General features: G+C 33.3%; 1 protein-coding gene across 1 annotated transcript in view; it reads left to right on the top strand.

The window, feature by feature from the left end:
- The window catches only part of LOC137918948 (kinesin-like protein unc-104), a 122,973-nt gene that overhangs the window by 7,255 nt on the left and 95,409 nt on the right, over nucleotides 1–20,309 (top strand). Inside the window, exon 2 of the mRNA XM_068761894.1 lies at nucleotides 1,374–1,406. The gene's annotated coding sequence lies outside the window, so the exon portion shown is untranslated. The remainder of the gene's footprint in view (nucleotides 1–1,373; nucleotides 1,407–20,309) is intronic.

Here is a 20,309-nt window from a genome sequence, read left to right as displayed (position 1 = left end):
TCTGCTCCCTTATGGGATTTCGACGAATTCTGGCCTGGGCTGCATTAACGGCCTGGTTTGTTCCAATAGACCGCGGTCGGCCGGATCAACAGACATGGTTTCAGTGTACCTTTGGATACACAAACTTTCGGCTAATCCCTAGCTTTTTCAATATACCAAAAATGTCGTCTGGCTCCTTATCTACTTTGTACAGTGCAATTACTGCAACCTTATTCTCTTTCGTTTCCCACCCAATTTTTAAACTAATAATTTCTAAACAAGAAACATAAAATAATGGCGGGAAAGAAGTACATTTTTTATCGTAGAAACTAATGTTCAAAATTCAAATTCATGTTTTTTTTTTAAATGTATGTAAACAGCCAGTAACATATTATGGCTAGACTAGGTAATTAATCGACATCTTAACTATTATATAATAATTCTTTTATAAGCTATTTTATTACCTTTTTAATTTATTTATTGATTTTTATTATTTTTTCTTTATTACTATTTACAGATTCTAAAAAAGTTTGTCGACACTTCTCTTTACTCGCTAGTGAGGCGATGTTCTCCTCCGTTATTCTCTCTGCTAACCGAGACTGATATTCTGCTATTACCGCGCCAAATACGCTATATATGCTGTACAGTCTTATAAGGTTGCATGTGTAAGAACGCACACATAAAAAAAACTGCATGATATTGACACATCTCGACCTACATTCGCATGGAGGTGTAATCGTCAGCGCTATTCTCCGAGACTGCTTCTGATTCAACAAGACCCTTGAGGTCGCTTATATTAGGTTGTACGTATGCCTTAGCTTGGATTCTGTATACTTTTTTGTACCAGAAAGCTAGGAGACAGATCAGCTGTGACATATTATGTTTGTACGTAATTGTGTCTATGGTCTATCTGTGGTTTATCTGTGCATAAAGTTTTGTACTACAAAGTCTAGGTTTGTGGGAAAACCTAGACGTAATGCTAGTATCAATATAAACGGACTATGAAAAAAATCAAAATTCTTACGCTGTTTTTAAAATATTCGTTATTAATAGGTATGTAGGTGCTGCAGTGTAGCTTTGTCGATATCTGTAGGGATAGATGTATGAGTTTTATTCCTGACTACTTTTTATATTCAAAAACTTTTAGATATGTTATTATTAAAAAATAATATAATTTTTATGTAAGTTTTATGATTAACTAAGATGGTCATTTCTTTAACATTTCTTAGTTTACATTTTTTAATAACGAAACTTAAATTTAGATATCAACTTAGGTTTATACTAACATATTTTTATAACATATATTGTCCGATATATTTTAAAGTGAATAATAACACTTTTTTTCAGTCTAGAAGTTTACATAAATAATAAAATCTATCCTTTATTTATTTCAGATATCGAAGTAGGCTGCATTAATTGATTACGAGGTAAGTGGTAAAATTAAATTGAAACAACAAATAATTGCACTTTATATTAATTATATGTAAATAGTATATCTCTAGGGTATGGTATAATTTTTTTCGAAAATTTCTTATGTATATGACAGTAAGGATATAACATTACATATACGTGGAACACACGCCTTATTGTTACGTAAAGCTTCGAGAAAAAGATCACTCGTCGGGTGAAACTCAGATGGGTAACGTTCGGAAAGGTGCGAAACGTCATCTCGTCAAAACTACGAAGGTCTAACAGATGTGTATTGCCAGTGATGACATACGGATCCGAGACGTGTTTGCTTACGATGGGGCTCATAATGAAGCAAGGTAAATAGAGAGAGAGAGCAGAGAGCAATAGAGAGCTGTGCTTGGAGTTTCATGTGAGATCAAATCAAAAATGAGGAGATCCGCTGAAAAAGAAGGTCGCCGACGTAGTTCGAATAATTTTTCCATGCGTCGGTGACGTAGCGTGGGTAAGCTTCCGGCGGATAAATAAGGTGATAAGGTGGATCGATGACATAGTTAAGGTACCGAGATGTCGCTAGATGAGGGCATCGGAGACCGGTCATCGTAGCGATCTTTGGTGGAGGCATAAGTCATGCAGTGGGCATTTATCGACTGAAAAGAAGACGGATAGACATATATACATATAATAGGCGACACATCAGCAAAACAGAGAGTTGTCGCTTTAATCACCGGAGCGTTTACATCTTTCATGAAATTGTTACGCTCTTAGTTCAAAATTAGTAAATCATTCGAAACTCTGTTATCATGATGGGGCCTCTTTGGCCACATCATTCTGTAAGGATTTTCATCCGTGTATTATTTACTTCGTAACAATTAAGAGACTCTATCAATGGGTTGCAATTTTTCACAGTTAATTTATAATAATGTATAGCTAGCATGAAAGTATGGATACCGAAGCGATACCGGTGTGAATTTTGTTTGACTCAAGTGATAACTGTTCCGCGATTTGGAAAAATCTGCGAAACCTTAATTGTTCGAAGGGTTACGATTACGCCTAGCTCTATAGGCTGCGTTTACTAGATTTTCTATCTAAATAAGAAAATAAAGAGCTTAAAGGATCCAGCTACAGTCACGTAACAATTTAGTTCTATTAGGTTGGAAAGTAACCCTAAATATAATGAAACCAAAAAACGTCAATGTAAATATTGTGCAGTGTTATGAACTTTAACCCTAAACTTTGCTACCTCAATTAATTAGTTTTATGAGATATAAATATCTCTCCCTGTCTAATGGCTTCTAATTACGCTCGTGCTACTAGACGATATGGCGAGGCACAACAAGCTGTTTATGTTGAAAATTTGTGTTGTATGTTGTGCTTTTAAATAATCTGGTTTTAATAATTTGTTTGTGAATCTTAGCTTGAGAAAAATATAAAGTGCAGTCGTAATTTTATAAAACAGAAAGTCTATTAATTGAAAGTTCAATATCACGTATACCATAAAAGGATATTTCAAATTTTTCATCATCATATCAGTCAATAGACGTTCACTGTAAGGCACAGGCCTCCCCCAAAAATGGTAACAATTCATTGACTTCCTGCTTCAAATTTTTATAAAAAAATATTTCAGCTAATCGTTCGGTAATATTACTGGTATAGTTTAAACTCTAACTCAAACTATTTACGTACTAAATATAAATACGTATGAAGAAGATAACATAAAATAATAAAAAATTAAAAATACATTTAATTTACAATGATGAGCATTTGCAGTCCAGCGATATAGGGATTTAGACTTGCGATCGTAGGTCGCGGATTCGACTTCCGGGATACAGTCTTGTGTATAATTCACACCGTGTATTCATTATATTTGATTGACTGCTCGCTAACCAAAGGATAGGTAGCAGCGTCTTCTGCGTACCATAATACTATACTGCGATCGCTGACGGCGGACAAGCCTGCCAAGCAGGGCGGTTTTAGTATATCCTCTAATAGATATCTTTGGGGAGGCTATGCCTAGCAGAAGGCGTCTATAGGCTGTAACGACGACGACTAAAGGATATTAGAGCGGAAGAGAAAAATTGACTGAATTATGGAATGAAGAACAGAATGGAGATTGTGAAGAATGGAAGAAGAGTAAGAAAATATTAAAAAGCAAGTGAAAAATGTATTAAGAAAGTAAATCCCTATTCCCAATAAAATAGGGGTGGAACGAGTAAAAAGAAATGACGACGACTTGTTTACAACATAATATATAGAGTAAATTAATTCTATCAATTCTTTGTGATTTAAATTCATGTAATGTGATAACAACTACACTATTCTTGCAATGTAAGTACAGTCATGTTATTTAATGACTAACTATATCGGTTGCTTGAGTCTATCCATAATGTTGAATTTTGAAATTCAAAATTACGCATCTATCTCGTATCGTAAATTTCGTATGCTTTACCTCAAAATCATAAATGGTAATTTATATTAAATTATCAATAGCAAACTAGAATTATTATGTGAGTTTATTTGATTATTCTGTAATTTAATTTAAAATATAATTGTTTGCATAAACTGTTTACGAAGTATACCCATAACCAGCCATCCTTATAAGATATTCTATTTTGTCATAAGTCAGGGAAAATTCTCTCAATTGCGGAGACACGTATTCCCCGTGAGACATGTGGAGTACTTTTATAAAGCATGTTATAAAATTTCAGCGACATATAAATATCGCTTCAAAATGAAAATGCTTTTGTTTTTAACTTATAAATATGGAACAATGTTGTTATCTATGGCTACTTTAAAAATAGTAATGTATAGGTATTTTCATTTAAAATTTCATTTCCGTTGTTTTGAAATTATTACCGACTTATATATTGATATTTGGGTCTACTTTTTTGGGAAGGGTTGCCCAAAGCACTGTATCTTGGGAAACCAAATAAATTATTAGAGGATAAAATATATAATCAATTGCTAATAAGGAGTAGACAAAAATAAAATAAAGAAAAAAAATAAATAAAAAACGATTAATCGACTGGTTTAATTAACCCCTTCCTTTTGTGCTGTAATCAACGGTTGTTATAAGTACCTTGCAGATGTAAATCTCGGCGAATTCTACCAAAGAGCTTATTTTCTACCAAACAGTAACTTGTGAAAATTACTGTGTTCCGGTTTGAAGGGCACCATAGTTGGTTATATTATCAGAGTAACGAGCCTTGTTATGACATGGTAAGCCGCAAGGTTACGAACGCAAATGGGTCACACAATTATGTTGGCTTTATTTTGAAATAAAGTTAAATATGGAAATGAAAACTATAATGTCAGAGGATCAAAGTTATCAATACTTACAATTGGCTATTAAGAGGCTATTTAGATTAATATATTAAGAGGGTGTGGGAGGTAACATTAACAATTTAAATCTAATTTATCTTGTGCGCTTTGCCTTCTAGTACACTACCACTATCTCTATTTTACATAAAGGGTAGGAGTAAGGCTTTAAAAAAATTGAATTTAAAGCTTATTTGTCAGTAGAAAGCTTTGAAGCTTATTCCCCTATTTCCAATCAACCTACATACAGTGTTACTTAGAAATATGTTACATTAATTTATATTTTCTGCTAGAATACGACAGGCTTACAATTTCTTGCAGTAAATCTGCAGGCACAGATAGTAAACAATGATTCATTTTAATACACAGTACCACAATTTTTACATTATCATAACGTATTTTTATTATATTTATAAAATTATATTAATCATACATTAATTGACTTCAAATGAGAAAATAAAAGTGAATCGTTTAACACTTATGTGTTAAAAGCAAAACCCAAAAACAGCTATACTGATTTTGCAATTATTTTAAATCATCGTAGTCTATAATCTAAAATATATTAAAAATAAATCTATTATTTGCGCGTAAGAAATGTCATGTATAAACGCATCTAATTATTTTTTTAATGTGTTGTTGTGGAGTTTCTTTCTGTTTCATCTCCGCAACTTTAACACCTTGTGAAGAGAGTAGAGTCAAGAAAATAAAAGAGTATTTTTTTTTTAAAAAAAGTGAAGCCCAGCTCACGAGTTTAAATACACAAAGATATGAATTTTAGAAATGCTTGGCGGGCCGTGTAAACATGACAAGCCAGACAAACAGGCAAGCGGCCCGCAGGCCTCATGTTGCGCATCCCTGGTCTAAGGTATAAAATGGCAATACGCGTGGAATCTTAATGCGTTAGCAGATTCATTAACTAAAGCTAGAGAGTGGTAAAGCTTTAGGAGTTATAAAAATTCATTACCTTAATGGAGTACCCTGAAAGCTTGTTTTTTGGTACTTGAAGATTTAATGTGCCTCCGTATACAGAGAAACATTTCAATGTACTATAAACATTGCAACATTTCTCTTGATTAGAGCAAGTACACCGGAGCACTGTAGTGAATCACGTTGCTATTGTTTATTACTGGAGTTTTTTTTTTTACGAAACATGTTTTTTTACTCGCAGATTTGACTGGTAGAGTGCACCTCAAGGCATTAAGTTACTTTGGTTTTTATTACTTTTTCGCATTTGTATGCTTTATTTGTATATATATATATATATATATATATATATATATATATATAAAATATGTGTGTGTGCCTGTGTGTGTAAGATGATCTCATCTTGCACTGCTGGACATGGGCTTCCTCCATAGATTTCCAATAGGACCGGTCGAATTTCTTTCATCCAGCATTTTGTGATGACCTTAACAAAATCGTCTGTTCATCTTTTGGGTGGACGTCTTACACTCCTCTTACCGGTCCCTGTCTCTATTTCGTCTAACTTTAAAGCCTCAGCGTGCATTTGCGCAATGAATTGACTCAAGTGTTCCTAACTTTAAACATTATTACTTAGGCATTTACAAAAGCGTATATATAAGAAGTGGTGAATGCTAATCTGTCAGTAAAATTAAATTAATTATATCCAAATATCTATTTAAAGTGATCACTCTGGTATATGTAACATTATTTAGTTTTTTTTTTGTCATCAGAATGCAACAGGCCAATACAGTTTGTAGGGATAGATAGTAAAGCATAATTAATTTTAAAATGTAGTTATCCGTATTTTATAAACACTTTTTCTTTGCATTACGGGGACTGGAAAGTAATGTAGTTTCTGCGCATGTCGATATTTGATTGTCATTTCGTAGCATATTACGTACTCGGAAGACTTTGTATACAAGATGGCAAAAGGTTGTTGATAACGAAGGTGAATACATTGTTGATTAGAAATAAAAACTTGTTAAAAATGTAATCGTGTAAATTTAACTTAAGAAAGCGACGTTACTTTCTGGTCCCAATAATATGTTATCATTACGTTATTTATTCTTATCGAAATCATTAATTTTGAGATCTAAATCCAGCGTAGCATATTTTAATTGACAGCAAATAATCTATACAATCGCTCGTTTAATAGTTTTATACCTATAATCTTTCACCTGTATAATAACGACTATGATATAGTTTTTGACACATTTTAACAATACGAAAACATTTGCCTATAAACTCTAATAGAATTAAGAAAAGGACCAATATTTAGCCACTTCTGCACATGCAGTGGTAGTAGTAGTTACATGTTACATAACTCCTGAAGATGACCCGTGGAGGGGTGAAACACGTGTTGAGTAATTTGGTGTTGGCGGTTGTGTGATTCGCATTGTTTGCTGCATACGCATTATCAGCGGGCTGGCGGGCGGTGCATTTCATTGCACGACTACCACTGCATGTGCGGAAGTGGCTAAATATTGGTTCTTTTCTTACAAACTTAAAAAGCTGGACTTCCGCGAGGTAACGCCTGATTCCATTAAATATCTAATAGAATTTCTCATTTTACTCTTAGTGTAATAAAATGAGGTTAGACTTCACGACACCACTACTCCGTCTGTGTGATATATCGCATATATCACACAATATCGCCCGCAGGTCCGTATTGGAACGTGGTTATTGTTAAGCAAAGTATTACTAATGAAGTCTAAACTTTAATAGTGTTACTGACAATGTCCTGGCGCCTATATGTTCCGTAGATCATTATGTAACATTATCGTATGATAAATTATAATTAAATATTTGGGATATAAAGGCATGACAAGATTTTTTAACTAGATTTTCTCCTCGTCAAGTTTGTTCTACTAATATAAGTAACAAATACAAAGCAGATTAATTGAGCAAATAACTAAACGGCCCATTAATCGTTCATTTAATAAAACGATAAAATTTAATTCTAGTTAACAATAATTAGGGAGGCTATGAAAATATAATTTAAGCTCGCTTCATCGCATTTTGAGGCTAACAAGCTCTAGAGTAACGTGAAATATGTTAGCTTTGAGTATACCTTAAATATAAGACGTCAGTTGTAATACGTGTGAAATTATTTCTTGTCAGATATTAAGAAATAAAAAACATAATTCGTATAACAATTCGTCTATTGGTATTGTACAGATACAGTACGGCTAAGGTATTCTGTGTTATAAAAATAACAATCATGTTCCCACTTTCACGTAAGAAATTATATTGCATTTTCTACTTTGAATGGCCTGTTTAATTAAATGTATTCTCTCATATTGATATAGACTTCCGAGATCCAGTTGAGTGGGTTAAAGATTTCTATGCTAAATCGAGTGGGTCAATTGAATAACCTCACTTCTTCAGGTGCTATTTCTCCGACAAATATTACTTTTACTACTCGATATAGACATCCCTCATATATTAAAAAAGATCGATAGGTAGCCGCTTGTATTCAAAATCGTTCAACGACCTTAACCAGGTTGTCTATCTGCGGGTGCCGGCCCGTGGTCTTCAATCTAGAACATTAAGGCACCAGAGAAAAAAAATAGTTTTTTTTTTTAATTAGTGTTTTGTTATAGAAGTCAACCTAACTAGATTCGCCTTGTAATATACATACTTTTTTAAATACTTAGCTGAAAATCATCCTTCTGCGTTGTTTATCAAGTGGCTGCTATGACCCCGCAGCGGTCTCGTCGGCGCGGCGCCGTCTGCCATCGGCTTGTCTCAGATCTACGCTCATTTAGTAGGAATATATTCGCCTACGTCAGCGCTAAATCTATCAGGCTGTACTATATTCGCCGTACAAAGTTATTATCACGAAATGCACAATCTATCTCATTACGTACGTACGTAGTAATAAGGAGCTCAGGATGCGTTTACACAGGAGCAAAATATCATTCTTGCGCGGCGACGACAGGTTCTTTTGTTTCTATATTTATTCTTACTAGTTAACCAATGACTTGATAGGTTTTTAGATTGACTTCTGACATTTGGTGGTTGCATAAAATAAAATTATATTTAAAAATTAACGGCAAATCAAACAAAGTAGGATTTTTGGACAATATTAAAAAAATACTAGTAAAACATGTGCACTTTAAAGAAAATTATGATACGTAAAGAAATCTTAAAATTTTCTTGTAATTGTTATTATCCAGTGTAATTACGTATTCTGCTATTCTTTGGCTTTTATGGAATTACAAAATATAATATAGTACTGTTTCAACATCTTTGACTTTACTAACAATGTCCTGTTAAACTATTATATTGATTTGTTCTAAGATAAAACTTTGAATTTTATAAATTTTCAGCATTTGACTGACTGAAATTAAAAAAAAATATCTTTAAGATTAAAAAGATGGTTTAGTAACACGCGTTAACGTCAATTTTCGCGAAGGGAATCTTCGCATATCTTAGATAATTTTTTTTTACAAAAAATATTGAGTTTAATGGCATATGCTATTTTAGATAATTCATCGTTGTAATTAATCATCATCGTTTCAACTGTGAAACGTTCACTGTTGATCATAAGCCATTTAGATTTTTATTTAAACCAGTTGCAAGCGGCCTGCAGCCTTTACCGATAACCTTAGCGATGAACAAATTATAGTGAATACAGGGTGTTTAGTTATAGGTGTAAAAGCATTAAAGGAGTAAATATAGCTTATTTGTTAAAAAGCTACATACATCCCTTTAAAGAGATCATGAAATTTGCTACAATAATTTTTTTTTATTAGAAAGCGACAGTTTAGTAGCTTCTGACAGTGCAGTCTGTAGGAACAGAAAGAAAACAATAATTAATATATAGTTACCCTAGTTGTGAAAAGGCTTTTTCTTACTGTATTACCTATTATTTATTTATTATTTTTGAAACCAATATTTTTGCATACGGTGTACCATACGATGATTGACAGTAAATGAGCTATAAATTCACCCCTTGAAATCTTTTTTAACTCATTACAAATAACCTTTATAACAACCCACTTTTATAACAAATCACCTCATGTATTTCGGTTTCTCATTACCTTCTCGTTCAATGATTTTTTTCTACGTAATGTTTTTATTGGTAATATTTTTATCGACTAGACTTAGTGCGTCATAGAACGGCGTCTAACGTCTACGATGCGTAGACAATGTCTTACGTCATGTACAATAATAACGGGTAATATTTTCGACGAGGTTTGGAGGTTAAAAAATCGAGATATAAGAAGTCAAAGATTTCTTTTTTTTTATTAGACAGGTGCTTTATAACCGTATAATGTTATATCTAAAGATATTAATACTCTAGTGATCAGCGACGCGTGAGAACCAAAAGGGAATTTTAAATATGTGTGCAAGTAGGCATTTACTCGCACTTTTGAATCTGCTGAGAAAAGCCAGCCAGAAACTCAATAGTTGCTCTTTTTTAATGAAATTTAACCAAGTTTGATATATACATTATATTATCAAATCTGCAAATGAATCAATGAACACAGTTTGACAAACCACACATTTCGATTAACTAAAAACTTTTAAATACTATTGCAAGATTTATTTATATAATGGAATGTCGAAGATATTTTGTTGAATTTTATTATATATGCTGTATGCATCTCGTGAAAGATTTGTTAACTTTTTTGAAGTTTCTATTAATTTATGTTGTCTTGTTATTCTTTTATAGACGCAAGTGATTCTATGAATTATTCAAACTAAGTTAAAAAGAAAATATATAAAAATGAATGAATGAAATACTTTTAATCTTACTTTAGTAATTGATTTAGATATAAGAAAGTTAATGTTAACAATTTTATATTATACGATTATATTAGGATATAAAAATTTATAACGTCATATAAATGCGTCTCGATTCATAATCCTTTTACTGGCGCTATAGAGCATTTTCCCCGGTGTCACCTACTTCCAATATTGTCGGGTTAGTGGGTCAAGGAAAAAGGATAATGGAGACTTCGAGCTGCATCGCTGCAATATAAGCCCGAAGCTACGGGAACGATTGTTAATATAACTTTTATGTTTTGTTGGTACATAGGTTCGTGTATGATGGTGCTTCTTTTAGAACTAGTTAGTGAGAAGAAATAACATTAGGCAATAAGGATTAAAGACTATATTAATATAGTAAGAAAGCTCCACTACATACCTAAACGTGATGTTTTGCGTTAGATGCGTGCAGACGATGTGATGATATATGACCATGAAATGCAATATTTCACTTTTTATTCTGATGACCCTCGTTTTGGGAGCGTCTCGTCTCTCTATATTAATGATATGACAGGTATTCTTTTATCTATAAATTTTTCATTATTCTTTTTTCTTTACATTCTCTTCATTCGTCCTTCACATTTCTCCCACTTTATCATCTTTCAAACTTTACAATTTTTTACATTCTCTTTCTTTCATTCATAGTCCTTACACATATCGTCTCTCTTTTTTCGCCACATTCTTTGATGTAATAATTGGTTACAATTGGTTTCTATTACTATTTTTTTATTATTATTTTATCTTATCGTTTCGTTCTACCAAAACTTAATTACTTTTATTTTTTCTTAGCACCTCCTTTACAATTCAGTTATAATACCTAAAGAATATATGACGGCGTTCTCTGTCTCCCATCAGGGGGCGATGGTGTCACTTCTCTCCCTATCTTCCAGATGGTATTTTACTTTGGGCGTCATTGGTACACTCAAGGTCGCTAAATGAGCTAGGGATAGGGCTACGTTGAATATATGGACTACCACTAACAAAATTTAAAAACCATATTAAAATAAATTGACGGAAAATGATTTTTATTCAATAAATGAATATTTAAATGATAAGAATTCTTGATAGTGATCTCGTCTGATTATTTTGATTTCATTACAGCTATATTTAATTAAGTGTAATTGTATAAATCTGTGTTAATTTTTTTTAAAAGACTTTGTTATGGCGTTTCTTTCTGCTTCTTTTTATAACACGTTGCGAAGCAGAATAGAGTCAAAAATAAAATAGATTTAAAAAAGTAAGTAGATATTAACTTGACGATTAATAAGAGTTCGTTTAAAAGTTCCAATGTTAAATAAACGAATTTTCAATTTTATCTTATATTTTTGTCTTACTTTGAGAAAGAGGTCAACCGTTGAATCGAAGTTGGCTTGGTAGCGTGTAAGATACTATGAAACATCTTTTCATCTAGTATCTCTCAGTGCCTAAGAACGGTCAACGATTAATGTGTATTACTTGTGATGACTTACTAGTAACACACTTGTGTCGAAAGCCGTCTTGAGGTACAGAGATACATTGACATGTTAACGACTGATGTCGATAGACGCCTACTGTAATACATAACCCTTGCATATAGATCGCTAAGATGACCGGTCTTGCGATGTTCACATCCAGCGACTTACCTATGTCGTCAGTCCAACTTATTCCCCTAATGAAATAATAAAATTAAGTCATAAGATCTCTATGATTACTTTAAGAAGTTATCGTAAAATAGTTGAGTCTATAAGACTACGAAAAATAAATTACTCTATATATTTCAACTTTGCTTAACTATGTAGTTGATCTACCTACTACCAGTTAATATGGAGCCTACCCACACCGGCCGGTGGTCGCCACTCCTCTCAGCTCCAATGGCCATCGCCTGCACGAGGAATGCGCCCCGCCTACTGCCAATTCAGACGAGCAAATCTTTCAGCTACATCGGTGAACTTGGTTTTTCAGCGGATCTCCTAATTTAGGATTCGATTTCACAGTGAAATTCTGGGCATAACCAACCACATTGCTCTCGGTGATTAGGTGCATTAAAATAATTTAGTTATAATTCTTATAAATACACATCTAATCTTTTAAGATTATATTAGCTTGAGTATACTCCTGTCCATCGCTATTTTTATTTTGGTTTGACTTCTAAAAATACAGGAATCCATAATTGTCTTCCTTGCTTGTAGAGGAAAGCCTTTTTTATTTCATTTATATCTTGCAATCTCAATTATTAAGTGGTAAGTAGATACCAGGATTATTTTTTTAGAAATTTCAGAAAGCTGATTAAAAGTTAACGATATTGTATTTATACAATTACATGTGGATTAATTAGTTGTGTTTAGATAAATAAAAGAAACAGAAAAAAAACACTATTGTTTGTCTACTATGCGGTCTTGAATTGGCTTCGTTCATCAATCGCTCGGACTTATGTTGTCCGCATGAAATCGATTTGTTCAACGTTTTTCTATCTATACGTACAAATAAATAAAACAGGAGTGTCCGTTTGTACTAATAAAATAACCGCTTTTTTAAATTATATACATTTTTAAAATTTTTATCTGTTTGTTTCGGCTAATATCTGAAATGGCTGGACCAATTTTGACGAGACACACTGACAGGTAGTTGATTTAATAAGGAATAAATTAAAGTACTTTTATTTCAGAAAAAAATCTTAATGAAAAAAAAAAACCTTTATGAACTAAATATTATATTTTGTTTAATTACACGCAGACGAAGTCGTGGGCACAGATAGTACACAACAAAATACAGTAAATAGATACAATGATTTTATCAATGAAATATAAACCAATCCAGTATTTAAGTGAGAACTTGCAGTGAGATATTACAATATGATAATAAATACTCATCTGGTTTATATTGTATTCTGATGGTTCATCATGTCAGCCGATAAACGCCGACTGTAAGGAATAGGCCTCAGCCAACGAACGGTATGATAATCTGTCTTGTGCTTGAGGCCTACTCACGTTGCGTCTTTCGAATCATGCTCGCAAATCGAGAACCTTTCAGCCCCAAAGACTGGCGGTGATACAAAAGAAGTTATCCATCCAGTGGTCACACTTTCAATTCCTTCACACTCTTCTTTCTTCACACTAGCACTTCTTGAAGCTACATCGGTGAACTTAGTTCTTCTGCGGGCCTCCTCAATTTCGATTCTCACAGCTAAGCTCCGTGCATAGTCCATTGCTTACTGGACGACCTCCACGTTCAAATGCATAAGGTGGATTAAACTATTTTCATGCCTTAGCTTTTTAATTCGTAAAACTAAACTTCGAGAGTTCAAACTTTTTATTCTCTAGATAAATATCTAGTGCAAGTGTGCCCACGTTTTATTTTTTCCGTCTTTTAATGTATTTTTTAATACTATTTTCTTATATTCGCTTTATTATACTATTGTAACGTTAATAATACATATAAATATTACCTTATAAAGAAGAAAAAAAACATACCTCCACCGTGATGTAAAAATTTTTTCTTTGCGTACATTTTTTAAAAAAGGTTGAAGAGCGCAGGTTTAAACTATATGTCATATTACAGTACACAAGTTGTATAAATATAAATAGAACATAGTAAATATCTTGAAAACTCATTTTCATTGTAATTAAAGTCAAAGTTGAAGTCTTGAAAAACGGATAAACGAAGTCGTGGGCGTCGAGGAAGGAACTTGAGACTGCGTGGGCGGCTCTCTTAGATGACGCATAAACCATTTAGTCTAATAATTGTCTGACCTGCTTTCAGCAAACTTTAGTCCTAGGTCACTTAGAAAAAAAATGTGCGTTGTATACTACTACAATATATACATAGCTGGTTTAAATTTTGTACTGTGATATATAAATTGAAATAAGTCAAGTATAAAAGTTATAACTAAACCTATTAAATAATTTCCGTTTGTGTATGTAGGAACGATCGCGGCGCCATTTTTATTGTTGTTAATACTAAATAGCAGCGCGTAACACACTTCTTCCAATTCGAAGAATACCTTTAAAGCAGATTAAATTTACGCGTTATATTGATGATTTATGCGTGATATATGACTTTTTTTAGTGTTTTTTTAAGGTGAAAGTTTGTAAAATGAATACTTATGAAGAGTCTATACAATAGTTCGACAATCAGCACATGTCGTCGAGTAAAGTTTGGAAGTTGACTGAAGTAAATACATTCAACAGTAACGAGATTGTAAACAATGGTTGAAATCACGTAGTCGCTGCTACTTCCACCCTGCCAGGGTAGCCCGTAGCATTATGCGACAAATGGCCCGGGTAATTTCAGTAATAGTTTGAATTGCGTGTTTCTAAAGTTGGGGAGTGGAGTAGGCGATACTTTACGTTGATTGGCCGCCGGGCCCGCCTCGCCGGCGCCTGGCGTCGCACTAGCCACAACTGAGGGCCGCTGTAGTTGCATTAGTAAGCACTTTACACCGGGGTGATCGACCAAATATTCTTATTTCAAAAAAAAGAAAGCTAAATTTTTAAGAATCAAATTGGAATTTCCCAATTTGATTCTTAAAAATTTAGCTTTCTTTGCTGAAAAAAAAAAACGAAAATCGCCTATGTTTTTAATGTCTGGAGTGTTTATTATTAATTTTTAGTTAATATTTTATGGTCTTAAGCTCTCTAAACATCACCAGCGCGGACTTCCTTCATAGACTTCCTATAAGATTGGCTTGAGGCGACGTGTATCCAGCAACTTAATAAAATACTTTTAGTCAGTAGTATGTTCTCTTTGGATGTACACCCTATGATGCGTTTCCCAGTTTTTTGTATCTACTCCAGACTTGGACCCTTAGATTTCAGCGGCGAGTAGTTTTGCGCACTAAGTTGCCTGCCAACTTTAGCATCAACTTCCAATCCAAGGATAAATGTCGGTAACTTCTGTTCCTTTACAGAACTACTCGTTCCTGATTCGATCTTGTAGAGAAATTCCCAGTATATAACTCTCTAATATTACATTTAGATATTTTTTATTGAATATTAAAATTTTATTGTCCGTGGCGTGGTGTTTATTGCAAAAAAATATCCAATTAATTTTACAAAATTTATACGAAAGTAAATACAAGTAAATAAAATTGGTAATAATAGAAAGGTGAAAAAAGTTCCAAATGCGAATTCATTTTCATTATAAAAGCCTAGGTAAATATTTTGTAATCACTGGAAGGTTCGCTCGGCGGGCTTATCCGTAGATTTTATATTATACTCGTATCACATCAGAGAAGCAATTTTCATTTCGCCGTATATTATTCGCAGCGCTATATCCGAGTTGATCCGATGAATGCGGATAACAAATTAAAAATGTATGAAGCGTCGACTGGTACACGCTATCGGAAACATACGGGAATTGAGTCGATCTTTTACTTATCTGTTCCATTTAATAAACTATTACATGTGTTAAAAATACTCACGTATTGCTATAAATGATAGTATATTATCAAAATCATAGAGGTTAGACGAGCATCAATCACAATGTGAGATGTAACTAGGAACTTTCCGAAAAGACCGAGATATATATATATATATGTATATATATATATATATTTATATATATATATGTATATATATATATATTTATATATATATATGTATATATATGTATTAAGGTGTTAGGGTGTAATTAAAAGATGTTTGTAACACTTTATCAATTTATTTAACGCACGAACAAATATTTGTTAACGCTTGAGGGCGAGTAAAAAGAACGTGCATTCGCCGTGGGATCCTGGGGCGCACTGAGCTCCGCGACCGAGCGACAGCGGGCAATAGAACAAAGCTGCGCCTTTGTTGTTTGAAACAAAAGGTCTGCGCCCGCGTCACCGGTGCGTGCGCGTGCCCACTGCACTACGTCGGCACACTAGGCTCGCCCGTCGGCTCCGCTCGCCCACAAAATCTTACACCAATTATTCATCCAGACATCACATTAGCGCATCTACGACTCCCACAGTATATATATGTATATATATATATGTATATATATACATATATATACATTTATATATTGAAGCAGCGCGCTACTGTTTGCCTATATAAATATTTGTCGAGATAGTACCCATCTAGACAATTTATTGTAAAAAAAAACTATAATATAGGGTGTCCTCTTTACAAAGTTACCTATGTTATATAGCGTTCTCCACACAGTAATAGGTTTTGAAAATTTCGATAATATGTAACGCATCATTAAATAAGTCTTCAGTATAAAACATTTTTTTTTAATATTCAACATTATTCCTAACCCTGAGTAGGTCTATCTACAATTTAGTCGCATATCGCGAGTCAGGTATTTTAAGAGTCATAATTTATATCGAAACGATCAAAATTCTCATAAGTCGATGGAATTTTTATTGGACATTGTCTCGATGAGTTTGTAAGTGTAAAATGTTTTAAAACAAAACTAAGCTTACAACTAAGTTCGAATGGCTTACTGACCACGGGAGCTTTTATATCGCGTTGAAAGAATAACACTTTGACCTCAATTCATCCCTGTGAACATGTCAAGGAATAAAAAAAGAATTTTTAAATTATGTATTTTTATGCTTCTCAGTAAATTCGATTTTAAGTTAAGAACTTAGTAAATTCGAATTTAAAGTAGATTTAGCCTATAGACGCCCACTGCAAGGCATAGGGCTCACCCAAAGATATCTACATGCGATGAACTATAATCGCCACGTTTTGCAGGTTGGTTCTCGATCGCAGGTTGGTATTATGGTACGTATAGAACGCTGCTGCTGCCCAACCCCTGGAACTTGTTTGTGCGCAGTGGCAATTCTATATAATCAATGCATAAAGCGTGAATTATATATGATGGCATCCCGGGAATCGAATACGTTACCTCCGATCACGAGTTATTTACCGCTAGACTATCACAGCTCACAGTTTAGGATTCTGATTTATAATAATCCTGACGTTATGTTCAATGTCAGTGTATTTTATTCTATCTGTTGTCTCCATGTGTCATAGTCTTTGGTGGCTTAGCAAAATTAGAACTGAAAAAGGAAAAAATAACACAAGATACTTCTATTTTATATATTGTATTATAAGACCGGTCATCGTGGCAATCTTTGGCCGGGGCATTTGATGATGATGATTCTGTGTTACCAGCGCAGATACATGTCCATTAGTATTTAATAGAATCAGGCGTTACTCTGTGTTTGGCACTAATCGGTGTAACATAACTCCTGAAGATGCCTCGTGGAGGGGTGAAACACGTGTTGAGTGATTTGGTGGTGGCGGTTGTGTGATTCGCATTGTTTGCCGCATACGCGTTTATCAGCGGGTTGGCGGGCGGTGCATTTCATTACACGACTACCACTGCCTGTGCGGAAGTGACTAAATATTGGTCCTTTTCTTACACGTCCATTAGATTATAGCATACATATGTTTTATCAGATAGCAGAAAGGTTTATTATCAATACAAATCAGTATCACTACAGTTAGAACCTCGAAACATTACTTAGCGACATTTAATTTTAAATTTAACGAAGTAGTAAAATACCTTCACGTATATGCAAGTAAACCAGCAACTACAAACGTTGTTGCAGCTTCATTATTGACGTGCACCGGTGCATGTTCGTGTAAGGGAGCGTCGTTTTGAGCTAGGTCATGAACCGGCTTGCCTACATATTTTACTCCCTGCTCCGTCATGAAGTCGGCGAGCGTCTGAACTGTATAAACAAAGGTAACGTACCGACGTCTCGGGACGTGCCCCCTAGCTTCGCCTCGTCGATGTTCGATGCGAACGGAAAAATATGTTGCAACTCACGGGGACTATATTTGTTTGAATTTTTCAGTATTCTTGAAGCCTTCCGTAAAACAACGCAGGTAAAAATTCCTTATCATCATTTAGATATTATTCTTTGTACAGCTGTAGTGTGATTTTATTACTTTAATATTAGACAATTATTCTTTCATATTTTATCTAAATAACCTTTAGATTTATTTCAGTGCCGTAAGTAGAATCTTTAAATCAAAAACAAATTATAACTATAAGGCCTCCATGAAAACACGAAAATGATTTATTTTTAACTAAAGACCATTTAATTAATGTACAATGAAGTATGCATATATTTAGGTATATTATAATACATTTAAAATGGAGTATTAAATATTATAAAGAACTGAATTAAAAACAATAAAGTTTAATATATTTTTTTTGTTTTTGACGTGTACTTATAACAATGGTAGTATAAAAAACATATTTGGTATGTAAATATTACATAATAAATTTTAAAGAAAACAACTACTACTAAAGGTGAGGACCTATAAGTGTTGCATCTAGTTTATTTTTACGTAAAAACGACACAGTTCTAATCGGGAATTGCATACTAAAGTTGTTATTTTATTTCGTTATATTTGAATCTTTCGTTATATTCTATTTTTGCTAAAACCGCAATATTTCTTTGTTATTTTTAATCTGTTTAAAGTAGATTTTCATCTGCTACAGACATGAAAATTGATTGTTTTTAGAATATACGCTTATAATAAAAAATTGAGTTAAGCAAGAGATACTGCTCCTTGCATTTTTAATACGTATTCCTCTGCCCTTTGATGCCGACGAAGCTGTTTACAGGACTTATGATCATAAAACATTATAGTAATAATCATTAAGATACATGTAAACAAAATATGGTTTTTAGAATTTTCAAATATTTGTAAAAGGTTGTCAAATATCTCCCTTCCGCCTTTTTGTCTTTTGAATTTCGCGGCTATGTTGAACTCAAAAGAGGTTTGTGAAAAGTTGCTGTCCGAGTTCTTCGCAAATAAGGAGGGGGGCTTCAACGAGGGAGGTATTATGAAGTTGCCGTCTAGATGGAAACAGATTATCGAACAAAACGGCGCATATTTGAACTAAATCCGATCACTGTAACACTTTTTATAAAGCATTGAATAAAGAGCAAAAAAGCGGAAGGGAGATATTTGACAACCTGTTATAATCTTTACTTCTTAATTTGAATTCGTTACAAGTTATAAATTTGCAATTAGTACTTTCATATTCAATCACGCTCCTGACGCAATATGCGAGCGTAAATGGATGCTTTTACGCGTGGGTTTTGATGTGACCTTTGGCATTTATTTTAATTAATTTTTATGACCGTCTATAACGATCTTTTCCCATAGAAAACCTTAAATATGCATATGCAAATCGACAACTATAATAGCAATATTTGCACATAGTAAACGTTATCCAATATAGAATTTCGTAATTGAGCTGATATATTATTCGAGAGAAAATATATTGTAAACACACGTAACAAGTGGATCAATAAAAGAAAAGAAAAGAAATTATACCATATTATTTTTAATGTACAGGATGATTGATTATAGGTGTAAAAGCTATGATTGTTGTTGTGTGATTGTTTTGCTGTCAACTAACGTATGGTATACCTTGTTGGAAAACAATGGTTTCCGAAATAATAAATTATTTAATGATAATAAAGTAAGGAAAAGGGATTATAAAGAATAGAATAACTATCTTCGTCTTCCGAAAAGAAACTTTTGGGATTTGTCATAAAGAGTATTCATATGTAGTCACTCGTGCATAGGTTTATATAAAATATGGAAAAAATAACATCTGCTTTGTCATTTTATAGTTAGTGTTTGTTACAGTTACACTTTCATTAAATTATATCCAGTTTAAAAGGTGAATGTACACCTCATTTGCTATCAATTAAGTTTTTTTTTTACTAAAAATCAATTTACTAAAATATCAATGGTTTCAGAAATAATACATACAGTATTGATAACAGTGGCAGCCGGATGGTAGAGGATTGAGATTTGCGATCGTAGGTCGCGGATTTGATTTCCGGCATATAGTCTTATATAATTCACACTGCCCATTAATTATAAAGGATTACCTCTGCTTACAGACATGTTTTCAAAGGA

Source organism: Battus philenor, unplaced genomic scaffold (assembly GCF_028537555.1).
Source record: "Battus philenor isolate CCGP_79_NKW_IND1 unplaced genomic scaffold, ilBatPhil1.0.hap1 SCAF_15, whole genome shotgun sequence".
Taxonomy (NCBI): domain Eukaryota; kingdom Metazoa; phylum Arthropoda; class Insecta; order Lepidoptera; family Papilionidae; genus Battus; species Battus philenor.
This window is presented reverse-complemented; position numbering and strand designations above follow the sequence as displayed.